The 27,667-nt window shown below is 47.2% G+C and overlaps 1 long non-coding RNA gene and 2 pseudogenes across 1 annotated transcript; all 3 read left to right on the top strand.

Moving 5' to 3' along the window:
• The first annotated feature begins 19,582 nt into the window (after positions 1 to 19,582).
• LOC125556510 (uncharacterized) lies at positions 19,583 to 22,876 on the top strand. The gene is made up of 4 exons (XR_007305111.2): positions 19,583 to 20,185; positions 20,274 to 20,387; positions 21,953 to 22,103; positions 22,697 to 22,876. It is a non-coding gene; the product is annotated as an uncharacterized LOC125556510 (long non-coding RNA).
• Positions 20,756 to 20,831, top strand: LOC125511781 (small nucleolar RNA R12; annotated as a pseudogene).
• On the top strand, positions 21,113 to 21,188 carry LOC125511782 (small nucleolar RNA R12; annotated as a pseudogene).
• Positions 22,877 to 27,667: the final 4,791 nt, after the last annotated feature.

Genomic DNA, 27,667 nt, shown 5'->3' with positions numbered 1-27,667 from the left:
TGTGTTGCGCAGAAACGGGCCAAGGCACCTTATGCAAAATTTGTGCCATTATCGGTGATGGTGCTGTGTGGTATGCCATACCGAATTGTGATATCGGAGATGAAAGTCACGGCAGTCGGACCGTTCAGTTTCTTGATTGGCTTCGCTTCTATCCACTTGGTGAACTTGTCCACTATGACGAGTAAGTGAGTTAAGCCACCTCGTGCCGTCTTGAATGGTTCCACCATGTCTAGACCCCAAACTGCGAAAGGCCAGGCAATGGGGATGGTCTTGAGTGCAGAAGCCGGCTGATGCGGCTTGGAGCGGAACTTCTGGCACCCTTTGCATTTTTGGACCAATTCCTTGGCCTCTTCTAAGGCAGTCGGCTAGAAGAAACCATGTCGAAAGGCTTTGGCGACGAGTGCTCTTGAAGCCGCATGGTGGCCGCACTCGCCTTGATGAATGTCTTTGAGGATCGCTTGGCCCTTCTCTGGCTCTACGCAGCGCTAGTAGACACCAGTGACGCTGCGCCTGACCAGCTCTCTGTTGACTATGGTGTAGGCTGCCACTCGATGTTGTACCTGCCGAGCTAAGGTCTCATTAGTTGGCAGCTCTTTGCTCACCAGAAATTTGAGCATGGGCTGGGCCCATGAGGGTGCTGCTATTTCTTCGACTGCCAGAACTGCGACTTGGACGAGGGCGGCTGGGCTGGGAGGCGGCGGGGTGGAATCAACAACCGCCTGCTGGGTTAATGAAGTCCCCGGGCCTACTAGCGCGACTCTTGGGCCAGGTTCTGGAGTCTTCGAGCCCGCCGCTGCAGTCCCCGGGCCGGGTTCTACAGTCCCTGGGCCGGCCTCGACTGTGGCGGTTTTGGAACCATCTGCTGAAATCCCCGTACCGTCTGCCGGGGCTCTGGAGTCGGATCCGACTTCTTCGGGAGGAGCCGGCATGAAGATGGAGTCTGATTCTGGTGAAGGCTTGACAGGCGGCTTGAGGAGGCATTGAAGGGCGACGCCGGATGGTATTGCTTGGCGGGTAGAGCCGATTCGTGCCAAGGCGTCTGCTTGGTCGTTGTCGTTTCTTGGCACATGGAGGAATTCGCACCCCTCGAAATACCCACTGAGTTGCTGCACGAGGAAACGGTAACTCGCCATGTTCGCATCCTTGGCGTCCCAGTCGCCAGACGACTGCTGGACCACTAAGTCCGAGTTGCCATAGCACGGGATCCGGCGAATGCCGAGTTCTTTGGCAAGCCGGAGCCCGTGAATGAGCGCCTCGTACTCGGCGACATTGTTGGAGGCGGCAAAATGGATTTGCAGTGCGTATTTGAGCTTGTCGCCTTTGGGAGAAGTGGGGACAATGCCGGCTCCCAAGACGGTGCGCATCTTGGAGCCGTCGAAATGCATCCACCAATGGGTGGAGTCGGGCGCTGGATGTAGGTACTGGGTCTCGGCCCAGTCGACGAGAAAGTCGGCCAGTGCTTGCGACTTGATGGCGGTGCGGGGCTGGTAGTAGATGGTGTAGGGAGCCAGCTCTATGGCCCATTTGGACACTCGGCCAGAGGCATCTCGGCTTCCAATGATCTCGGCAAGTGGGGACGTTCAGACCACAGTGATTGGATGCTCTTGAAAGTAAGGCTTCAATTTCTTGGCGGTAAAGTGCACGCCATAGCACATCTTCTGGTAGTGAGGGTAGTTCTGCTTGGAGGCTGACAGTACTTGGCTTAGGTAATATACCGGTCTCCGGATAGGTAGTGCCTTGCCTTCCTCCTTGCGTTCCACTACAATGACCGTGCTGACTACCCGGCTGGTGGTGGCGATGTACAGGAGCATAGGTTCCTTAGGAGTCGGAGCCGCCAGAACGGGTGGAGTAGTCAGCATCTTCTTCAGCTGGAGAAAAGCTTCGTCCGCCTTATGGTTCCACTCGAAAAAAGTGGTTTTCTTCATGAGTTGGTATAAGGGGAGAGCTTTCTCGCCCAGCCGACTGATGAATCGGCTGATGGACGCCAAGCAGCCGGTGAACTTTTGCATGTCCAGTAGTCGGCTGGGTACCTCCATCCTCTCAATGGCCTTGATCTTTATAGGGTTGCATTCTATGCCGCGTTCAGAGACCAGGAAGCCAAGGAGTTGGCTGGCCGGTACTCCGAAGACGCATTTCTCGGGGTTGAGCTTGATCTGGAATCGATGCAGGTTCTCAAAGGTCTCTTTGAGGTCTTCCAGTAGTGTTCCACGCTTTTCCGTCTTCACCACCACATCGTCCATGTAGACGTGGGCGTTCCTGCCGAGTTGCTTGAGGAGGCACTTCTGCATGCAATGCTGAAAGGTGGCGCCGGCATTCCTCAAGCCGAATGTCATGGTGAGGTAGCAGAAGGCTCCAAACGGCATGATGAAGGCGGTCTTTAGTCTGTCAGTTGGGTTCAGCTTGATCTTGTGATATCCTGAATACGCATCCAAAAATCTCAACAGCTCGCATCCGGCGGTGGAGTCTATCACCTGATCAATTCTTGGCAGAGCAAACGGGTCCTTGGGACAGGCCTTGTTGAGGCTCGTGTAGTCAATACACATTCTCCATTTCTTGTTCTTCTTTAGTACCAGGACCGGATTGGCTAGCCACTCTAGAAAGAATACTTCCATAATGAAGCCGGCCACTAGGAGTCGGGCTATCTCTTCTCCGACAACTCTTCTCTTCTCTTCTGATAGGCGGCGCATGAAGGAAATATGCCCTAGAGGCAATAATAAAGTTATTATTTATTTCCTTATTTTATGATAAATGTTTATTATTCATGCTAGAATTGTATTAACCGGAAACATAATACATGTGTGAATACATAGAAAAACAGAGTGTCACTAGTATGCCTCTACTTGACTAGCTCATTAATCAAAGATGGTTATGTTTCCTAACCATAGACAAAGAGTTGTTATTTGATTAACGGGATCACATCATTAGGAGAATGATGTGATTGACTTGACCCATTCCGTTAGCTTAGCACTCGATCGTTTAGTATGTTGCTATTGCTTTCTTCATGACTTATACATGTTCCTATGACTATGAGATTATGCAACTCCCGTTTGCCGGAGGAACACTTTGTGTGCTACCAAACGTCACAACGTAACTGGGTGATTATAAAGGAGCTCTACAGGTGTCTCCAAAGGTACATGTTGGGTTGGCTTATTTCGAGATTAGGATTTGTCACTCCGATTGTCGGAGAGGTATCTCTGGGCCCTCTCGGTAATGCACATCACATAAGCCTTGCAAGCATTGCAACTAATGAGTTAGTTTCGAGATGATGTATTACGGAACGAGTAAAGAGACTTGCCGGTAACGAGATTGAACTAGGTATTTAGATACCGACGATCGAATCTCGGGCAAGTAACATACCGATGACAAAGGGAACAACGTATGTTGTTATGCGGTCTGACCGATAAAGATCTTCGTAGAATATGTAGGAGCCAATATGAGCATCCAGGTTCCGCTATTGGTTATTGACCGGAGACATGTCTCGGTCATGTCTACATTGTTCTCGAACCTGTAGGGTCCGCACGCTTAAGGTTTCGATGACAGTTATATTATGAGTTTATGAGTTTTGATGTACCGAAGGAGTTCGGAGTCCCGGATGAGATCGGGGACATGACGAGGAGTCTCGAAATGGTCGAGATGTAAAGATCGATATATTGGATTACTATATTCGGACATCGGAAAGGTTCCGAGTGGTTCGGGTATTTTTCGGAGTACCGGGGAGTTACGGGAATACGGGAGAAGAAGTATATGGGCCTTATTGGGCTTCAGGGGAGAGGGAGAGGCAGGCTGCGCGCCCCCCAAGGCCTAGTCCGAATTGGACTAGGGGGAGGGGCTGCGCCCCCTCCTTCCTTCTCTTCCCTCTTCCTCTTCCTTGTCTCCTACTCCTACTACATGGAAGGACTCCTAGTTGGACTAGGAAAGGGGGAATCCTACTCCCGGTGGGAGTAGGACTCCCCTAGGGCGCGCCATAGAGAGGGCCGGCCCTCCCCTCCTCCACTCCTTTATATACGGGGGCAGGGGGCACCCCATAGACACACAAGTTGATCTTCGTGATCGTTCCTTAGCCGTGTGCGGCGCCCCCCTCCACTATATTCCACCTCGGTCATATTGTAGCGGTGCTTAGGCGAAGCCCTGCGATGGTTGAACATCAAGATCATCACCACGCCGTCGTGTTGACGAAACTCCTCCCCGACGCTTTGTTGGAGCAGAGCTCGGGGAGCGTCATCGAGCTGAACGTGTGCCAAGAACTCGGAGGTGCCGGAGTAACGGTGCTTGGATCGGTTGGATCGGGAAGACGTACGACTACTTCCTCTACGTTGCGTCAACGCTTCCGCTTCGGTCTACGATGGTACGTAGACAACACTCTCCCCTCTTGTTTCTATGCATCACCACGATCTTGCGTGTGCGTAGGAATTTTTTTGAAATTACTACGTTCCCCAATAGTGGTATCAGAGCCAGGTTTTATGCGTAGATGTAATATGCACGAGTAGAACACAAGTGAGTTATGGGCGATATAAGTCATACTTCTTACCAACATGTCACACTTTGGTTCGGCGGTATTGTTGGATGAAGCGGCCCAGACCGACATTACGCGTACGCTTATGCGAGACTGGTTCTACCGACGTGCTTTGCACACAGGTGGCTGGCGGGTGTCAGTTTCTCCAACTTTAGTTGAACCGAGTGTGGCTACGCCCGGTCCTTGCGAAGGTTAAAACAACACCAACTTGACAAACTATCGTTGTGGTTTTTGATGCGTAGGTAAGAACGGTTCTTGCTAAGCCCGTAGCAGCCACGTAAAACTTGCAACAACAAAGTAGAGGATGTCTAACTTGTTTTTGCAGGGCATGTTGTGATGTGATATGATCAAGACGTGATAAGATATAAGTTGTTGTATGAGATGATCATGTTTTGTTGAAGTTATCAGCAACTGGCAAAATCCTTATGGTTGTCTCTCTATTGCATAAGATGCAAGCGTCCAATAATTGCTTTACTTTATCGCTATGCGATAGCAATAGTTGCAAGAGCAATTGTTGGCGAGACGACCACGTGACGACACATTGATATAGATCAAGATGATGGAGATCATGGTGTCATGCCGGTGACGATATAGATCATGACAGTACTTTGGAGATGGAGATCAAAGGCGCAAGATGATGATGGCCATATCATGTCACATATTTTGATTGCATACGATGTTTATCTTTTTATACATCTTATTTTGCTTAGTTTGACGGTAGCATTTTAAGATGATCTCTCACTAATTATCAAGAAGTGTTCTTCCTGAGTATGCACCGTTGCGAAAGTTCTTCTGCTGAGACACCACGTGATGATCGGGTGTGATAGGCTCTACCTTCAAATACAACGGGTGCAAAACAGTTGCACACACGAAATACTCAAGTTATACTTGACGAGCCAAGCATATACAGATATGGCCTCGGAACACGGAGACCGAAAGGTCGAGCGTGAATCATATAGTAGATATGATCAACATAGTGATGTTCACCATTGAAACTACTCCATCTCACGTGATGATCGGACATGGTTTAGTTGATTTGGATCACGTGATCACTTAGAAGATTAGAGGGATGTCTTTCTAAGTGGGAGTTCTTAAGTAATATGATTAATTGAACTTTAAATTTATCATGAACTTAGTCCTGGTAGTATTTTGCAAATTATGTTGTAGATCAATAGCTCGTGTTGTTGCTTCCCTGTGTTTATTTTGATATGTTCCTAGAGAAAATTGTGTTGAAAAATGTTAGTAGCAATGATGCGGATTGGATCCGTGATCTGTGGTTTATCCTCATTGCTGCACAGAAGAATTATGTCCTTGATGCACCGCTAGGTGACAGACCTATTGCAGGAGCAGATGCATACGTTATGAACGTTTGGCTAGCTCGATATGATGACTACTTGATAGTTTAGTGCACCATGCTTAACGGCTTAGAATCGGGACTTCAAAGATGTTTTGAACGTCATGGACCATATGAGATCTTCCAGGAGTTGAAGTTAATATTTCAAGCGAATACCCGAGTTGAGAGATATGAAGTCTCCAACAAGTTCTATAGCTAAAAGATGGAGGCGAATCACTCAACTAGTGAGCATGTGCTCATATTGTCTGGGTACTACAATCGCTTGAATCAAGTGGGAGTTAATCTTCCAGATAAGATAGTGATTGACAGAATTATCTAGTCACCATCACCAAGTTAGTAGAACTTCGTGATGAACTATAATATGCAAGGGATAACGGAAACAACTCCCAATCTCTTCGTGATGCTGAAATCAACGAAGGTAGAAATCAAGAAAAACATCAAGTGTTGATGGTTGACAAGACCACTAGTTTCAAGAAAAAGGGCAAAGGGAAGAATGGGAACTTCAAGAAGAACGGCAAGCAAGTTGCTGCTCAAGTGAAGAAGCCCAAGTCAGATCCTAAGCCTGAGACTAAGTGCTTCTACTGCAAAGGGACTGGTCACTGGAAGTGGAACTGCCCCAAGTATTTGGCGGATAAGAAGGATGGCAAGGTAAACAAAGGTATATTGGATATACGTGTTATTGATGTGTACTTTACTAGTGTTTATAGCAACCCCTCGGTATTTGATATTGGTTCAGTTGCTAAGAGTAGTAACTCAAAACGGGAGTTGCAGAATAAACAGAAACTAGTAAAGGTGAGGTGACGATGTGTGTTGGAAGTAGTTCCAAGATTGATATGATCATCATCGCACACTCCCTATACTTTCGGGATTATTGTTGAAACTAAATAAGTGTTATTTGGTGTTTGCGTTGAGCATGAATATGATTTGATCATGTTTATTGCAATATGGTTATTCATTAAAATCAGAGAATAATTGTTGTTCTGTTTACATGAATAAAACCTTCGATGGTCATACACCCAATGAAAATAGTTCGTTGGATCTCGATCGTAGTGTTACACATATTCATAATATTGAAACCAAAAGATGCAAAGTTAATAATGATAGTGCAACTTATTTGTGGCACTGCCATTTAGGACATATCGGTGTAAAGCGCATGAAGAAACTCCATACTGATGGACTTTTGGAACCACTTGATTATGAATCACTTGGTACTTGCGAACCGTGCCTCATGGGCAAGATGACTAAGACTCCATTCTCCGAAACAATGGAGCGAGCAACAAACTTGATTGGAAATAATACATACTGATGTATGCAGTCCAATGACTGTTGTGGCTCGCGGCGGGTATCGTTATTTTCTGACCTTCACAGATGATTTTAGCAGATATGAGTATATCTACTTGATGAAACATAAGTCTGAAACATTTGAAAAGTTCAAATAATTTCAGGGTGAAGTGGAAAATCATCGTGACAAGAAAATAAGGTTTCTACGATCTGATCGCGGAGACAAATATTTGAGTTACGAGTTTGGTCTTCAATTAAACATTGTGGAATAGTTTCACAAACTCATGCCACCTGTAACACCACAGCATAATGGTGTGTTCGATCGTCATAACCGTACTTTATTGGATATAGTGCAATCTATGATGTCTCTTACCGATCTACCACTATCGTTTTGGGGTTATGCATTAGAGACAGCTGCATTCACGTTAAAAAGGGCACCATCTAAATCCGTTGAGACGACACAATCTGAATTATGGTTTGGCAAGAAACCAAAGTTGTCGTTTCTTAAAGTTTGGGATTGTGATGCTTATATGAAAAAGTTTCATCCTGATAAGCTCAAACCCAAATCGGAGAAATATGTCTTCATAGGATACCCAAAGGAGACTGTTGGGTACACCTTCAATCACAGATCCGAAGGCAAGACATTCGTTGCTAAGAATGGATCCTTTCTAGAGAAGGAGTTTCTCTCGAAAGAAGCGAGTGGGAGGAAAGTAGAAAACTAGATAAGGTAATTGTACCTTCTCCCTTATTGGAAAGTAGTTCATCACAGAAATCTGTTCTTGTGACTACTACACCAATTAGTGAGGAAGCTAATGATGATGATCATGTAACTTTAGATCAAGTTACTACCGAATCTCGTAGGTAAACCAGAGTGAGATCCGCACCAGAGTGGTACGGTAATCCTGTTCTGGAAGTCATCTTACTTGACCATGACGAACTTGCGAACTATGAGGAAGCGATGATGAGCCCAGATTCCGCGAAATGGTTTAAGGCCATGAAATCTGAGATATTATCCATGTATGAGAACAAAGTATGGACTTTGATGGATTTGCCCGATGATCGGCAAGCCATAGAAAATAAATGGATCTTCAAGAGGAAGACGGACGCTGATAGTAGTGTTACTATCTACAAAGCTAGACTTGTCGAAAAAGGTTTTTGACAAAGTTCAAGGTGTTGACTACGATGAAATTTTCTCACTCGTAGCGATGCTTAAGTCTGTCCAAATCATGTTAGCAATTGCCGCATTTTTATGAAATCTGGCAAATGGATAAACAAAACTACATTCCTTAATGGATTTAAAGAAGAGTTGTATATGATGCAACCAGAAGGTTTTGTCAATCCTAAAGGTGCTAACAAAATATGCAAGCTCCAGCAATCCATCTATGAACTGGTGCAAGTATCTCAGAGTTGGAATATACGCTTTGATAAGTTGATCAAAGCATATAGTTTTATACAGACTTGCGGTGAAGCCTGTATTTACAAGAAAGTGAGTGGGAGCACTACAACATTTCTGATAAGTATATGTGTATGATATATTGTTGATCGGAAATAATGTAGAATTATTCTACAAAGCATAAAGGAGTGTTTGAAAGGATTTTTTCAAAGAAAACCTCGGTGAAGCTGCTTACATATTGAGCATCAAGATCTATAGAGACAGATCAAGACGCCTGATAAGTTTTTTCAATGAGTACATACCTTGACAAGATTTTTGAAGTAGTTCAAAATAAAGAAAGAGTTCTTGCCTGTGTTACAAGGTGTGAAGTTGAGTAAGACTCAAAGCCCGACCACGGCAGAAAATAGAATGAGAATGAAAGTCATTCCCTATGCCTTGGCCATAGGTTCTATAAAGTATGCCATGCTGTGTACCAGACCTATTGTATACCCTACACTTGGCAAGGGAGTACAATAGTGATCTAGGAGTAGATCACTGGACAGCGGTCAAAATTATACTTAGTGGAATAAGGATATGTTTCTCGATTATGGAGGTGACAAAAGGTTCGTCGTAAAAGGGTTACGTCGATACAAGTTTTGGCACCGATCTGGATGACTCTTAGTCTTCATCTGGATACATATTGAAAGTGGGAGCAATTAGCTAAAGTAGCTCCGTGCAGAGCATTGTAGACATAGAAAATTGCAAAATACTTACGGATCTGAATATGGCAGACCCGTTGACTAAACTTCTCTCACAGGCAAAACATGATCACACCTTAGTACTCTTTGGGTGTTAATCACATAGCAATGTGAACTAGATTACTGACTCTAGTAAACCCTTTTGGTGTTGGTCACATATCGATGTGAACTATGGGTGTTAACCACATAAAGATGTGAACTATTGATGTTAGATCACATGGCGATGTGAACTAGATTATTGACTCTAGTGCAAGTGGGAGACTGAAGGAAATATGCCCTAGAGGCAATAATAAAGTTATTATTTATTTCCTTATTTCATGATAAATGTTTATTATTCATGCTAGAATTGTATTAACCGGAAACATAATACATGTGTGAATACATAGACAAACAGAGTGTCACTAGTATGCCTCTACTTGACTAGCTCATTAATCAAAGATGGTTATGTTTCCTAACCATAGACAAAGAGTTGTTATTTGATTAACGGGATCACATTATTAGGAGAATGATGTGATTGACTTGACCCATTCCGTTAGCTTAGCACTCGATCGTTTAGTATGTTGCTATTGCTTTCTTCATGACTTATACATGTTCCTATGACTATGAGATTATGCAACTCCCGTTTGCCGGAGGAACACTTTGTGTGCTACGAAACGTCACAATGTAACTGGGTGATTATAAAGGAGCTCTACAGGTGTCTCCAAAGGTACATGTTGGGTTGGCGTATTCCGAGATTAGGATTTGTCACTCCGATTGTCGGAGAGGTATCTCTGGGCCCTCTCGGTAATGCACATCACATAAGCCTTGCAGGCATTGCAACTAATGAGTTAGTTGCGAGATGATGTATTACGGAACGAGTAAAGAGACTTGACGGTAACGAGATTGAACTAGGTATTGAGATACCGACGATCGAATCTCGGGCAAGTAACATACCGATGACAAAGGGAACAACGTATGTTGTTATGCGGTCTGACCGATAAAGATCTTCATAGAATATGTAGGAGCCAATATGAGCATCCAGGTTCCGCTATTGGTTATTGACCGGAGACGTGTCTCGGTCATGTCTACATTGTTCTCGAACCCGTAGGGTCCGCACGCTTAAGGTTTCGATGACAGTTATATTATGAGTTTATGAGTTTTGATATACCGAAGGAGTTCGGAGTCCCAGATGAGATCGGTGACATGACGAGGAGTCTCGAAATGGTCGAGACGTAAAGATCGATATATTGGACGACTATATTCGGACATCGGAAAGGTTCCGAGTGGTTCGGGTATTTTTCGGAGTACCGGGGAGTTACGGGAATACGGGAGAAGAAGTATATGGGCCTTATTGGGCTTCAGGGGAGAGGGAGAGGCAAGCTGCGCGCCTCCCAAGGCCTAGTCCGAATTGGACTAGGGGGAGGGGCTGCGCCCCCTCCTTCCTTCTCTTCCCTCTTCCCCTTCCTTCTCTCCTACTCCTACTACATGGAAGGACTCCTAGTTGGACTAGGAAAGGGGGAATCCTACTTCCGGTGGGAGTAGGACTCACCTAGGGCGCGCCATAGAGAGGGCCGTCCCTCCCCTCCTCCACTCCTTTATATACGGGGGCAGGGGGCACCCCGTAGACACACAAGTTGATCTTCGTGATCGTTCCTTAGCCGTGTGCGGTGCCCCCCTCCACCATATTCCACCTCGGTCATATTGTAGCGGTGCTTAGGCGAAGCCCTGCGACGGTTGAACATCAAGATCGTCACCACGCCGTCGTGCTGACGAAACTCCTCCCCGACGCTTTGCTGGATCGGAGCTCGGGGAGCGTCATCGAGCTGAACGTGTGCCAAGAACTCGGAGGTGCCGGAGTAACGGTGCTTGGATCGGTTGGATCGGGAAGACGTACGACTACTTCCTCTACGTTGCGTCAACGCTTCCGCTTCGGTCTACGAGGGTACGTAGACAACACTCTCCCCTCTCATTGCTATGCATCACCATGATCTTGCGTGTGCGTAGGAATTTTTTTGAAATTACTACGTTCCCCAACAGCGCAGGGGCTGCCTGACCGGCTTTGCATCAGATCGGACATGTAACTTTTGCTCGGCGAATTCCGTCGGTACACCTGGCATGTCTTTGGGGGACCATGCGAAGATGTCCCGATTCTCATGGAGGAAATCGACGAGCTCACCTTCCTATTTGTTGTCGAGGCTTGCGCCTACGACTGCGTACCTCTCTGGGTGCTCCGGATCCAAGGGTATCTTCTTTGTCTCCTTGGCCGGCTTGAATGAACCCTCAGCCTCCGACTCCTTTGGGTTAGGCGACATCTCTGGCTGCTTGCCGGCTATCGCCACAACCCGTTCGAGGAGCCGCTTCTCGGCTGCGATCACTAGGGACTCGGCTAGCCGACTGCTCTCAGCCGCACAGGCAGACGACTTCCAGTAGTCGCCGGCTACGGTCAGAATTCCCCCGGAATTGGGCATCTTCATTTTGAGGTAGGCATAGTGGGGGACCGCCATGAACTTGGCCAGGGCGGGTCGGCCAAGTAGTGCATGGTATGGGCTCTCGAGTTCCACCACCTCAAAACAAACTGACTCTCGGCGGAAGTGATCTTTGTCTCCAAAGAGGACGTCTATCAGGATCTTGCCGATTGGTGAGCAGGAAAGCCTAGGAACAATGCCGTGGAACACAGTCCGGCTGTTCTGAAGCTGTCTTTGATTGATTCCTAGTTTCTCCATGGTGTCCTTGTACAGGATATTGATGCTGCTACCTCCGTCTATCAGAACTTGCGAGAAACGAGTGGCTCATCTATCCGTGGCAAAGGTGGCATCCAAGACCAAGGCATAGGAGCCCGGACTCGGCATCACCTCCGGGTGATCAGCCCTGCTCCAGCTGATAGGCTTCTCGGACCAGTGCATGAACTCTGGTGTCTCTGATGCTACTACATTCACCTCTTTCACTGCAGCCGCCTGCTGCGTCGATCGTCAGCCATACTGGTAAACACCATGTAGGCTCCATGCTCTTCGGGGTATTCGTCTTGTACCGCGCCGACTGGTCTGACAGCCGGCTGCTGGGGCGGAGGCGGAGGCAGCTGCCCAGCAGGCGGGGGAGGTAGGAGGTCGTCTCCCTTGGCGATCCTGGTGAGCCAGTGGCACTTCCGGTGGTGTGATTCGACGGCTTCACGCCGCTATGGAACTTGCAAGGTCCATCCAAAGTCTGCTCGTAGGAGAAGGCCGGCAACCAGTTGAGCTTGCCGCCTTTCTGTTGCTTGGGCGGAGGCTGCCCATCCGGCTGCTGGGCTTCAACTGTTGAGACCTACCGGCTACTGGAAGCCGACTGCGGGGCCTTGCGCTTGTGGTCGCTCTGCTATTGTCGCCAACTGGCGTCTCCCGCCGGAGTTCTTGGAGCCTGAGGGGCCACTTTGCCAATTGCGCTGACTTGAATCTCCGCCTTCATGGAGGAGTCGGCCGTGGCGTACTTGTCTGCTATGATCAGCAACTCGTCGAGGGTTTCTGGCTCGTCGCAGAGGAGCTTGTGCTTGAGGAGGGTGCCTTCTCTGCACTCGGCGGTGAAGTACTCGATAGCCTGCACCTCGTGCACGCCCTCGCAGGAGTTCCGAAGCTTGGCCCAACGCGTGAGGTAATCGCGAGTCGACTCGTCGGGACCTTGCAGGCACAAGGAAAGCTGACGAGGCTTGGGAGGATGCTTGTACGTGCTGGTGAAGTTGCAGACGAATACTTCGGTGAAGTCAACCCAGCTGTTGATGCTGCGGGGCTTCAGGCTGTTGAGCCATGTCTGGGCCGTGCCCTTGAGCACGAGAGGAACGTACTTTACGGCGACACGCTTGTTGCCGTTTGCTATACTGACAGCCGAGGAGTAGTCGACCAGCCAGTCTTCTGGCTTCACGGAGCCGGTGTACTTGGGCGTGTCTGTAGGGAGTGTGAACCCTTTGGGAAAGGGCTTGTCTCGAATGCGGGGACCGAAACAAGGCGAACCCAACTCATCTTCTTCTTCCAGCGCCAGGGATCGGTGAAGTCGGTCGATCCGGTGGCGGGCGTCGTTTTCCCCGACTCCCTCTCGGTGGCGAAGGCGGTCGCCGAGATTCGGATGATCAACAGGTGGCGGGGAGACTCACCTTTCCTTGCGAGGAGGAGGAGGCGGACAGTCGTCCCGTCGTTCCACTGCTCTCGGGCGGCCATCTCGGTCGCGCTCTATGGTAATGTGAGTCCGACCGTGGCTGACAGTCGGATCCTTGTCCCTTCTTCCTCGGGCGCTGCCAGTCGGCGTTCGAGACGTCGCGCCTTGATCTCAGCGAAGGTCATCGTTTTGCCGCTGCGGCGCCTCCGTGCAGCAGCCGGCCTCGTTCTACGTGGAAGCCGCTTTGAGGAGCCGCTGGACTCGCTCCATCATCAGGCGGCGCTCTTCGCCCTCGGAATTTTCCAGCTCGTCCGCCGCCGCCTGGGCGGCTCGGATGTTCTCCGTTGGTGTAGCGTACACAGGGCGACTTGCCCCGAACAGATTGGCGATGGCTATGCCGCGCTGCTGGACCGCGCCAAGGTGGCTGGGATCTGCAGGGGCCGGCGAGCCGCCAACAGCGCGATCCATCTCTCGCTGGTAGGATTTTGACAAGCATCTCATGCTAGCCAGCTTCTTCGTGCCTTCGACGAGCTGAAGGCGGCGCGCCTCCAACGTATCTGCGTCAGCGTCTTCCGGAATGGGCACAGTCAGGTCTTGTAGCGCCGCGCCAAGTGGGTCATGCGCTCCTCCGCCAGGAGGCTCGTCATGACTGATGACGAGCACCTCGGTGACGGTGCTTCCGCCGCTCTCCGCACGAGGGACAGGCTCATCGTAGACCACCACATTAGTGGGAAACGCGTCGAGCGACGCAGTGTCGGAGTCGACCAGCATCGGGTTGGTGGAACCTACAGACTCCAAATCCACGGCAGGCTCGCCGGAGACGTGGAGTTGATCGAGGAGGCCCGCGAGGAGGCTCTCGGAGCCGCCCGTGCATGCGTTCGATGCAAGCGAACCTCGCCGACAAGTTCGGCCAGGCAGCTGGCTGCGCAGGCGATCTCAATGCCGCGCAGCGCGTCAGCGCTGACTCCATCTGGCGTGCCTGGCTGGGTGCACTCACCAGGGAGGAAAAGGGTTCCCGTCCAGAGCAGGTCTCCGGACGGCGGTGCACCGAGCCCCACGGTGGGCGCCAAATGTCGGGGGTTGGGTGCGACATATGCCAAAGGATGGCTTATCATGGTGGGGGCGAGTAGAACATCGCCGGTGCCTGGAAACAGGATGAGGCGAAGACATGCACGCCGGCTAATCTTACCCAGCTTCAGGGCTCTCCGGGGAGATAATACCCCTACTGCTGCTCTGCGGGGTCTCCGCATGATCACTATGGCAAAGTGTTTACACGATTGCTCCTTGAGCTGTTTCCTAGAGGTAGGAGAGGGCAAGGCTAGCTCTCTCCTTCCTATATGATCTGGTCTAGTACTAATGGATTCCAACCCTTTGCATGGGTGCCTTGGGGGGTTTATATAGGCCTACCCCCCAGTGGTACAATGGTAATCCGGCTGGACGCGGGCCTAGCCGTCAGTCTCTCTAGACGCCGTCTTGTCCGCCGACTCCTGGGGCCCGCCGACTGGTGGGCCCCGCCGACTGGCCCAGTACGGAGCCGACAGGCCGCGTCCGCCGTGGGCAGGTCTTGCCGGCTGCTGATTACTGTAGCCGTGCTACTAATGACGCGTGCTTCGTCATGGAGTCGTGGCAACAGCCCCGCCGCCTGGCGGGCGACCACTATTGCCACTCTCCGTCACATCTGGTTAATGGCGCATGGGCCCCGGGGGAGGAGCTGGCCGACTCTCGGGGGCCGACTCCCGACGGGTCCGACTTGTGGCGCACTGGCCGTCTTCTGGGATCCCGCTGGCCGGTGGGACCCGCCGCCCAAAGGTCGTACAGTCAAGCCGTCGTGGGCACAGGGTTCGGTCCACCGGTGCTGATGTCAGGGCCAGCATGGCAATAGTGCCACGCCGCATGGAGATCTCCGCGGGTACGGCGTACTGTGACCATGCTTGCCTTTGGAAAGGGGTGGGAGCAATCTTCACTGTAGCCACTCCCCTGTCCTGTCGCTCTTGATGAGGATGTGGGGTTTTGCTGGAGTCGCGGGCCAACTCCCCAAGGCCGGCTTCTTGGGAAGTCGTCAGTTGGGAGTCGGTTTGCCCTGAAGTCATCCCTGGGACTCGGCTGCGAGTGGCTCGACTCCTCAGAAGGAGGCTCTTTGTCCTGGGGTCTTGAGGGGCGCAGCCTGCCCCAATGTCTTGAAAGGTTCTGGGACTCTGGTTAGCCTACCCGTGGCCCATTACTCCGATAGGTATAATAAAAACTTTCATATAAAGTGCATTGAATACTATGAGAACTTTGATACTTGATGATCGTTTTGAGATATGAAGATGGTGATATTAGAGTCATGCTAGTGAGTAGTTGTGAATTTGAGAGATACTTGTGTTAAAGTTTGTGATTCCCGTAGCATGCACGTACGGTGAACCATTATGTGATGAAGTCAGAGCATGATTTATTTTTTGATTGTCTTCCTTATGAGTGGCAGTCGGGGACGAGCGATGGTCTTTTCCTACCAATCTATCCTCCTAGGAGCATGCGCGTAGTACTTTGTTTCGATAACTAATAGATTTTTGCAATAAGTATGTGAGTCCTTTATGACTAATGTTGAGTCCACACTACAAGAAATATGTCAACTAGTGACCTTCTGTCAGTGACCCTGGAAGAATTGGTCATAGATCTATGACCATTTCAGACCAATTGGTCAAAAGCTGTTCGGGGGGCTCCAAACCCTAAACTATAACGACCATTTTGGTCAGAAAGGTCGTAATTTCCTTACACGAAATGGTCATAAAGTAGATAGCACTGGTCTGCTGTCTTATTTCTAGCTGATCATGACCAATATAGATGGTCATAACCTTGTAAATTGTGGTGGGTTGCTATGACTAGGCGCCACCTCATTAGTTTTGCATATGTGTCATGTCCATGTGGCAGTTTTTGCCCTAGGTTGTGAAGCAACCTATATTTCTGTCATTTCAAAAATTCCAAAAAAATCTTATAAATTCTTTGGGTCATATCTTCGTCAAATATGTAAAAAACCTTCCATGCCTAGTTCAAAAATAATTCAAAAATATTCATTTTCCTAATCTGTTCAGAACAACAGTTTGTGAAGGAAGTACCACTTTGGCATGTCCAAATAGTATCCATTTTCTACAGTGCTTTCCTATGCCCAAATAACCATCCTCCACCAAATGCCAGCTCAATCCATTCATTATTTTGAGCCGAGCTTCAACATTCGTATTTATGTCCAGTGTGGTAGTTTGCAAAGCAAGTACCACCTAGGCTCCTCCTTTTGAGTTGAAAATTTGTGAGGACGGTCTTCTTAGTAACTGATCATCCTCAGCCAAAACTCATGCCCATTAGCCATGTACATTTCCCATACCGCTAATCAAACACTTGGCTGCAAATTCATGTTTGAGCATCGATCGGTCTCCTCGTGAGAATCTTATGTTGTAATTTTCTTCCTAGCACCTACCTGGGGAGTGCCCAACCCACTAGACATGCCTAGGCTGCCCAGAACACATGGCAACGCCACGGTCACGCGGCGGGCATGCGAGTTTATGCGCTCTAGAGTTGGGGGCCTCGGCCACCGCCCAAACCTCGACGTATCGCCACCAAACCATGTATTTATGATTAAATAGGTACTTATGTAACTATAAATGATTTTTGGAAAAAATAAATAGTAAACTATGAGGCAGCTGCAGTTCAAATTTGACCCGCTTCCTACTGAATCGGCGGGAATTTGTCTTTTTCGACAGAGGTGGATCAAAACTTTTGACACCCAACCATTTTGTCAATTGTGCATTAAATATGGCCTAGTATTTTAGAAAATTGATTTCGTCCAATTTTGCAACAAATATATGGTAGGTCCTTCACAAAAAAAACTCATTTTGGGCACTCGGAAAATGGAAAATGTATTTTCCGTGCAAACAAAATGAAAACACCCTTAGGCAACATTGTTTATAATTACAAGATGCACCCTTGTGGACAATATGAGATCATTTGAACAAACTATGCCATGAATGTGGCCATAAGATTGATCATTTGGCTTGAAAGCCCTGAATCTTCATGCATGATAGCTCATTTCTGAGAACACTTCTTCAAAAAAATTGCCGAATTTCAAGTTTATTATTTTTCCTGGTAACTTGGCCACATATAATGACACAATGTGAAGGTTTTGCAATTTTTTGATTTTTTTGAATTTTTTATGCCCGTTTCAAAATGCGGTCAAAACAGCGGGAATGACTGTTCCTCGCTAGTGGTTGAATCTTGGAATTTTTTGGTGTTTCTCTGATTAAATAGATACTTATGTACCTAGAAATGATTTTTGGAAAAATAAAGAGTAAACTATGAGGCAGCCACAGTTCAAATTTGACCCGCTTCCAGCTGAATCGGCGAAAATTTGTCTTTTTCACCAGAGGTGTATAAAAACTTTTGAAACCCAACCATTTGGTCAATTGTGCATCAAATATGGCCAAGTATTTTAGAAAATTGATTTGGTCCAATTTTGCAATAAATATATTGTAGGTCCTTCACAAAATAAACTCATTTCGGGCACTCGAAAAATGGAAAATGAATTTTCCGTGCAAAGAAAATGAAAACTCCCTTAGGCAACATTCTTTGCCATTCCAATATGCATCCTTGTGCACAATATGAGATCATTTGAACAAACTATGCCATGAATGTGGCCATAAGATTGATCATCTGGCTTGAAAGGCATTGATCTCCACACATGATAACTCGTTTCTGAGAACACTTTTTAAAAATAATTGCCGTATTTCAAGTTTATTATTTTTCCTGGTAACTTGTCCACATATAATGACACAATGCGAAGGTTTTGCAATTTTTGATTTTTTTTTGAATTTTTTATGCCCGTTTCAAAATCCGGTCAAAACGGCGGGAATGACCGTTCCTAGCTAGTGGTTGAATCTTGGAATTTTTTGGTGTTTATCTGATTAAATAGATACTTATGTACCTAGAAATGATTTTTGGAAAAAATAAAGAGCTAACTATGAGGCAGCCACAGTTCAAATTTGACCCGCTTCCAACTGAATCAGCAGAAATTTGTCTTTTTCACCAGAAGTGGATCAAATCTTTTGACACCCAACCATTTGGTCAATTGTGCATTAAATATGGCCTAGTTTTCTACAAAAATGATTTGGTATAATTTTGCAACAAATATTTGGTAGGTCCTTCACAAAAAAACCTCATTTTGGGCACTCGAAAAATGAAAAATGAATTTTCCGTGTAAAAAAATGAAACCTCCCTTTGTCAACATTGTTTGGAATTCCAAGATGCGCCCTTGTGCACAATATGAGATCATTTGAACAAACTATGCCATGAATGTGGCCATAAGATTCATCATTTGGCTTGAAAGCCATGAATCGTCACGCATGATAGCTCGTTTTTTAGAACACTTTTTAAAAATAATTGCCGTATTACAAGTTTATTATTTTTCCTGGAAACTTGGTCACATATAATGACACAATACGAAGGTTTTCCAATTTTTTGATTTTTTTTGAATTTTTTATGCCCGTTTCAAAATGCGGCTAATACGACGGGCTTGACAGTTCCTAGCTAGTGGTTGAATCTTGGAAAACTTTTGATGTTTCTATGATTAAATAGATACTTATGTACCTAGAAATGATTTTTGGAAAAAATAAAGAGCAAACTATGAGGTAGACACAGTTCAAATTTGATCCGCTTCCAACTAAATCGGCGGGAATTTGTCTTTTTCATGAGAGGTGGATCAAAACTTTTGACACCCAACCATTTGATCAATTGTACATTAAATATGGCCTAGTATTTTAGAAAATTGATTTGGTACAATTTTGCAAGAAATATTTGGTAGGTTCTTCACAAAAAAGTTCATTTTGGGCACTCAAAAAATGGAAAATGATTTTTTCGTGGATCAAAACCATTTTACATAAAATCATTTGGTCAATTATACATAAAATTTAGTCTAATACATAGAGTTGGTAGGTTCATCACAAAAAAACTATTTTTTATACTTCAACAATGAAAAATGCTTTTCTCCTGCAAAAGAACTTATTTTTAATCAATTACGACCTATTTATATGGTCATAAAGTCAACAAGGCCTTTATTACATTCTGATTGGTCCACAAGCACCTCACGCGGATCATGCCCGGCCACCATTGGATAGGCCCGGATCCGACGGCAGCCCTCTTCCCCCACCCCCTCTACCCCTCATCCCTCTCATCCCCCTCCCGAATCAGCGCAGCTCCCTCTCCACTCGTCCAAACCCTAGCCGCGCCCTCCTCCGTGCGCCGCCGCCCCCATCGATTCCGCCCAACACCGCCGTCCCCCTCCACTCGCTCTCCTCCATGAGCCGGATCCCAACCTCCTCCGGCTCCCCTTCCACTCACTCTCCCGAATTCCGCACACCCACAGCCGCCGCCCTCTCCCACCCTCAGATCTCGATCCGATCCAGATCAACACTGCCACAGCTTCCCCTCGCCGGCGGCGGCGCCCTCCCTCCCTCGCCCTCTCCTCCTTCCCTCCTCACGAGCGCCTCCACCACGCCACAAACCCCGGCGACGGCCTCGTGTAGATCCCATCCTGCTCCGTGTCGCTGCTCTCCCGGTCATCTCTCCGTTCCCCCATAGCCACACCTCATCCTCGTCCCCCTCCCCCGGTCCCGTCCCTAGCCCCGCCCGGATGGGGACGGGACTCTCGCCGCTGCACGCAGACCCAGAGGAGGAGAGGGAGTCGACGAGCGATGGCGGTTGGGACTGGTCGGGTGCTGCCGCTGCTGGCCGTGGCGGCGGCGCTCGCGGCGGCGCTCCTCTACACCGCGCCCTTCTCCAAGGTGAGCGGCACCTCACGCCCCTCGAATCTGCATGCGGCAGTATGGTGGCGGAGGCTAATGGGTGTTCGTTGTTTTTGCGTGCGTGTAGAGCCTCGGCGGGGAAGGGTGCAGCCTGCTCCCGCACGGCCACTTCTGGATCGCTAGCCAGCGGGTCGTTTGTGGTTTTGCAGGGTTCTGAGGCTGCAGCCTGGGCACCATCAGGGTATGCTGTTTCCCTGTCCTGTTTCTTCAGTGCTCAATAGTTGCTAGTGCGACTGCTACCACTCTGTTAAGACTAGTATTTTATGTAATGCTAAACTAAAATGGGTCTAGTTATACTAATCATTCTATGAAAGTTCAGTCTGATTTGCTGGTACTCTAATAGATACGCCTTCAGCTTTTGTCATATAAACTCTCCTGGTGGTAAATAATTTGGTCTGCATTATAAAAAATTTATGATGATTCCCACGGATTTTAGAAACCAGTCACAGTTCATGCTTTATAGTACTGTGAAGAATTTTGTTTACCGATGCTCAGAATCATTGTTTTACATATGTTACTTGTGATGTTCTGCTGGCTGAGATGTGCATGATCTGGGTGATGAAGAAAATCGTTCGGATTCCCACTGATTTTTCATGATTATTACAACCAGATACTTCTGACGGATCATGCCATCTCTTGGACTACATATGTACTCCTTTATTATTGAGCAAATACTTTCCTTTGATTTTTTTTCAAACCTCTTAGCAGTACTTTTTCTATACTCTTTTTTGTGTTCTGCTGGCTGATGAGATGTGCATTACCTGGGTGATGAAGAAAATCGATGGGTCACACCATCTCCTGAAGTACATTTGCACATTTTTACTACTTTAGACTGACTTTACATGCATTCCTTCATTGGTTATGAACCTTATTGCTCATTGTGTTCTGTTGGGTTGAACTGCATGATTCCGGGTGATGAAGAAAATCGTCCGGATTCCCACTGATATTTCATGATTAGTGTAACCAGCTACTTCTGATGGATGAAACCATGTATTAGTTTCAGGTGAATCGTAGCTTTGCTATTGCTTCATTTCATCTGATATAGGCATGAAATTGAACTGCACTTGATGCAGCGCCATTATGGTCCGTGAAATTAGCTTCTGTTATTGAATTTTTTATTTCCTCACCTGAGAACAACAGTATCATCATATTCTACCAGACCATTTTTTTGTTTCTGTGAGCTTGCCTCTGTGGCTAGCACATATCATATGTGATCCATGCTGTCTCTTTTTCGCCCACTGAAGCTTGGAGCAAAGTGGCATATTACTTTTGTGATAACTGAGAGAACTGCGAGGCTTTCTTTTCTACTTTGGCATATAATGTTAGAATTAATACTGATTTTATTTGAAATTTGTTATTAGGCTATTAGCACGAAACTTCCAAGTTATAACTATCCTTGCATTTCTTACTCCAATTGTGAAAGGACAATATATAGTCTGTGTGCTTCTATGAATATATTTGAGTACATTTTTATCATGCTGCTGTAATATGTAATGTAGTTTTCGAAGCATGTCTGCTGTTGTAAGTTGCCGCTCTGTCCTAATGCATATGTTGTGGGGACTCGCTCACTGAAAAATCTTGCAAGAATCATGTGATCATCTTTTTACGAAAAGTGGCATAGTTTCAGTTAGTCATGAGTTATGACTGAACTGATATGTTTATGCCCATAACTCTAAGTTAAGTTTGCCGGAAACCATAGCTACGCTCTCTGTTTTATTGATGAAACCTTTGCACTTTGCAAATCAGGTGGACTACATAGCCAGCGACCAGCGAGTGCATGGGTGGCGCAAGTGGTGAAGGAGAGCGGTCGGAGACTGTAATTGAGCTTGTGCTAGTGCTGCTGATCCTGCTTGGATGGGCATGATGCCTCTTCCATGTGGACTACATGACAACCATGGTGAGCTCTCTGCTCCCTGCATCTTATAGTAGTTGGCCTGAGATTATAGTTGGGCTGGAAATGAAGTTGTTCAGTTTGATTTGTAAGATATAATACCAGTCTAAATCAGTGGAACATGGGTGATATACTATCTGCTTTCTTTTAGCAAATCTGTAGTAAATACTGAGTACTTGTATGTACAAAAACATTTTCATGTCCAGAACCATGACTGTACATACTCGTATGAAAATCATTCACAACCTGTGTTCACTAGTTCCAACTAGTAATCGTGTATATATACGTAAGCTCCAAGCCTGATGTGCTTTAGGCGTTAAATCTATGTATATATACGATCTTCTTGATGCATGTATAACACGACACACACATCAGGAAATCTGAATAACTTTGACATAGTTGCTCTGTTATCTTGCACTGGGTTGATACTTGTCATTTAACCTTTCCAAATATATCTCAGGCTTGCTGTTATGAGAATGTTATATGCATGGTTTCTTATTAGATCTAAAATTCTGCAGCTATTTTTCATTCTTAGGAGAATGTTATATGCACGACTTCACTTGATTATATTCCTAACTTTTCTGATTTATAACACATAGATTTTGGCCTTCATTCCTCAAAAGTTGGCGTACAAGGAACTCCAGGAGAATAATTCCGAAGAAAACCCTGTAGCTGGAGCTGGCCATATTAATATTTAGTTGTATTTTATAGTTGAATACCTGATTTATACTGCCATGATTGTAAAGTACTTTAGTTGCCGTTTAAAATATGATGTATTATTGGCTCTGTTTGAATCAAGTTATTTGTTGTGTGTTATGTGTTATTTGAATCAAGTACATCCGGCTTCACAAGTGGCACAAATAGAGAACTGAGGTGCGGCACCAAAACAGCACACTTGGGTCCCATTTCACTAGTGGGTCCTTTAAAATGGGAAAGAAACAAAATAAAACTAACAAGTGGGACCTAATTGGATGACCCGACTAGTGGGACCTGGTTCAAAATGGATTGTAAAAAGGACGAGGCCAAAATAAGAAATGGCAGCAAAAAGGCTAAAGGCCTAGAAATCAAAGGCTGAATTGTTGGGCCAGACCCATGTAGCTAATAAAAGCACAGGAAAAAATACATTAAGAAGGCCGAATTGTTGGGCTAGGCCCATGTAGAAAACCGAATTGGACCGGGCTGATTCTTGTGCCACATCAGCTTGCCACGCTGGATGCCTACGTGGCCTAGGGAGGCTGATAGTGACCAAAACAATACAGTAGGCATATTTTGGTCATAAACGTCCACGACCTTCTCACAGAGAAGGTCGTTAATTTCAGTTTACGACCGCCAGCTTTTGACCTTCTGTTTTTGGTCACAAAAAGGTCGCAAATGAAAAACAATGACCTTTCAGTGACCAATAGTCAAGGTCACAAGTTGACACATTTCTTGTAGTGCCATGGATTATACGCACTCTCACCCTTCCACCATTGCTAGCCTCTCTTGTGTCGCGCAACTTTCGCCGGTACCATACACCCGCCATACCTACCTATTATGGCATTTCCATAGCCATTCCGAGATATATTGCCATGCAACTTTCCACCATTCCATTTATTATGACACACTCCATCATTGTCATATTGCTTTGCATGATCATGTAGTTGACATCGTATTTGTGGAAAAGCTACCATTCATAATTCTTTCATACATGTCACTCTTGATTCATTGCACATCCCGGTACACCACCGGAGGCATTCATATAGAGTTATATCTTGTTCTAAGTATCAAGTTGTAATTCTTGAGTTGTAAGTTAATAAAATTGTGATGGTCATCATTATTAGAGCATTGTCTCATGTGAGGAAAGGATGATGGATACTATGATTCCCCCACAAGTTGGGATGAGACTCCGGACGAAAAATAAAAGAAGAGGAAAAAAAGAGGCCATAAATAAAGAGAAGGTCCAAAAAAACAAAAAAATGAGAGAAAAAGAGAGAAGGGGCAATGCTACTATCCTTTTACCACGCTTGTGCTTCAAAGTACCACCATGATCTTCATGATAGAGAGTCTCCTATGTTGTCACTTTCATATACTAGTGGGTATCTTTCATTATAGAACTTGGCTTTGTATATTCCAATGATGGGCTTCCTCAAAATGCCCTAGGTCTTCGTGAGCAAGCGAGTTGGATGCACACCCACTTAGTTTCTTTTTGAGCTTTCATACACTTATAGCTCTAGTGCATCCGTTGCATGGCAATCCCTACTCACTCACATTGATATCTATTGATGTGCATCTCCATAGCTCGTTGATACGCCTAGTTGTTGTGAGACTGTCTTCTCCTTTTTGTCTTCTCCACAACCACCAATCTATTCCACCTATAGTGCCATGTCCATGGCTCACGCTCATGTATTGCGTGAAGATTGAAAAAGTTTGAGAACATCAAAAGTATGAAACAATTTCTTGGCTAGGAAAGGACACCACAAGATTGAACCCAAAGCTAAGCACTTCTCCCATTGCAAGAAAGATCAATCTAGTAGGCCAAACCAAACTAATAATTCGAAGAGACTTGCCAAGATAAGCAATCATACATAAAAGAATTCAGAGAAGATTCAAATATTGTTCATAGATAAACTTGATCATAAACCCACAATTCATCGGTCTCAACAAACACACCGCAAAACAAGATTACATCGAATAGATCTCCATAAGAGAGGGGGAGAACTTTGTATTGAGATCCAAAAAGAGAGAAGAAGCCATCTAGCTAATAACTATGGACCCGTAGGTCTAAGGTAAACTACTCACACTTCATCGAGGGTTTCGAGTTCTTGAAGGGCAGCTTCGAAGGACTCAAGGGATACTGTGGGAGTAGTGGATTAGGGGGTCTCGGGATAGCCGGACTATATCCTTTGGCCAGACTTTTGGACTATGAAGATACAAGATTGAAGACTTCGTCCCGTGTCCGGATGAGACTCTACTTGGCGTGGAAGGCAAGCTAGGCAATACAGATATGTATATCTCCTCCTTTGTAACCGACCTTGTGTAACCCTAACCCTCTCCGGTGTCTATATAAACCGGAGGGTTTTAGTCCGTAGGACGACATACAATCATACCATAGGCTAGCTTCTAGGGTTTAGCCTCTCTGATCTCGTGGTAGATCTACTCTTGTACTACCCATATCATCAATATTAATCAAGCAGGACATAGGGTTTTACCTCCATCAAGAGGGCCCGAACCTGGGTAAAACATCGTGTCCCCTGCTTCCTGTTACCATCCGCCTTAGACGCACAGTTCGGGACCCCCTACCCGAGATCCACCGGTTTTCACACGGACATTGGTGCTTTCATTGAGAGTTCCTCTTTGTCGTCGCCGTTAGGCTTGATGGCTCCTGCAATCATCGATAGCGATGCAGTCCGGGGTGAGACTTTTCTCCCCGGACAGATCTTTGTGTTCGGCGGCTTCGCACTACGGGCCAACTCACTTGGCCATCTGGAGCAGATCGGAAGTTACGCCCCTGGCCACCAGGTCAGATTTGGAAGCTTAAACTACCCGGCCGATCGGAGACTTGATCTTCGATGGATTTGAGCCTCTGCCTTGTGCGTCACGCGGTCACGATGAGTACGATTTAGCTCTACCATCAGACGGTGTTCAGGAGATCGCACCGGCAGCCGCTCCGACCCTCAATTCGGAGCCAGTTGCGCCTTCCACAGACGGGTGGATGGACCCCGCCACGGAAGCCTTATCCTCATCGGCGATCGAGCCGGACATTGACCTTACCGTGCATGAGAGGCGTGTTGTCAAACTACCGGATCCTTCTCCGGCCACGGACTCCGAACCACCTGCGCCCGTTCCTAGCGAATCCGATTGGGCGCCAATCATGGAGTTTACCTCCATGGATATTTTCCAGCACTCGCCCTTTGGCGACATACTGAACTCATTAAGGTCTCTCTCCTTGTCAGGAGGATCCTGGCCGAACTATGTCCGGCAGGATTGGGATGCGGACGATGAAGAAATTCGCGGCCCACCCACCACCCACTTAGTAGCCACTTTCGATGACTTAACCGACATGCTCGACTTCGACTCCGAAGATATTGACGGTATGGATGACGATGCGAGAGACGAAGAGGAACCACTGCCCACAGGGCACTGGACAGCCACCTCATCATACTATATATACATGGTGGACATAGCCAAAGAAGGCAATGGCGACGAGACAGCGGAGGATGACCCCTCCAAGAAGCAATCCAAGCGTCGATGTCAGCGGCGCCGCTCTAAGTCCCGCCAAAGCAAAAGTGGTGATACCGACACAAGAGATAATAACACTCCGGATAGTGCCGAAGACAACAACAATCCCCTCCACCAAGATTTAGAGCAGGAAGATGGAGGAGCCAGCCCTCCTGAGAGAGCGGCAGATGGAGAGGCGGAGGATGATAATTACATGCCCCTCTCCGAAGACGAGGCAAGCCTCGGCGATGAAGAATTTGCCGTGCCAGAGGATCCCATCGAACAACAGCGCTTCAAGCGTCGGCTTATGTCCACGGCAAATAGCCTTAAGAAAAAGCAGCAGCAGTTTCAAGCTGATCAAGATCTACTAGCCGACAGATGGACTGAAGTCCTCGCGGCCGAGGAATATAAACTCGAACACCCCTCCAAGAGTTACCCAAAATGCAGGTTGCTACCCTGACTGGAGGAAGAAGCGTATGACATGGCTGATCGGCCACCTCGTGGCCGCGATAGAGAGGCGTTCCAGCCAAAAACTAAGCCCGCACCCCGACATCATTCAAATAAAAAGGCATGGTGAAGTACGCCAGACCTGCAAGACGTATTGGAGGACAAAGCAAAGCATGCAAGATCGATCTACGAATCACGAGGACGCGCCACTATGCGAGACGATAAACATCACGCCGGATATAGTAAAAGTAAATCCGGCCGGGCCGAACACAGGCAAGACCCATTCGAGCTGCGTCGCAATATAGCCCAATACAGAGGCTCCGCACACCCCTTATGCTTCATAGACGAAGTCATGGATCAACAAATCCCAGAGGGTTTCAAACCCGTAAATATATAATCATACGACGGCACAACAGATCCTGCGGTATGGATCGAGGATTGTCGAGCTGCGGTCCATGTGGGCTGTAGAAGATCCGCGCTCGGACCGAGGCCCGCGAGTGGCGGGCCCGGGCCTGCGGCATCGTCCCGTCGTGCGCGTGCATTGGCAGGACTTCCTCGCCACGTGGCCCGTGGAATGGCGCGGGGTTAGCTCACAGGACGACCCACGTTCCCGCCTACAAGAAACGGAGCTTTCCGAAGACGGCGCGCACACGCAAAAGCCGGCCCCTCGGGATAGGAAGCTGACCTAGCTTCTCGTCCCTTTGTCCGCTTCAAAGCTCGATCAGCTTCGGGGACTACTGTCGGAGTAAATAACCATGGGTAGCCTAGCCAGCTCCCCCTGGCACTTCTGAAAAAATTACGAGCCGATTCAGCCCTCAAGAATCCAAGACACAGGGCCGCCTTCCCCTTGCCGGCTGTCTCCAGGCCGGCTATCGGAAGGCGGCCCGACTTCAGCCCTCATGAAGAAACGCCGCGGGAGGGCCGGC

This window comes from Triticum urartu, chromosome 5A, assembly GCF_056163025.1.
Source record: "Triticum urartu cultivar PI428250 chromosome 5A, HENAU_Tu73, whole genome shotgun sequence".
Lineage (NCBI taxonomy): Eukaryota > Viridiplantae > Streptophyta > Magnoliopsida > Poales > Poaceae > Triticum > Triticum urartu.
This window is presented reverse-complemented; position numbering and strand designations above follow the sequence as displayed.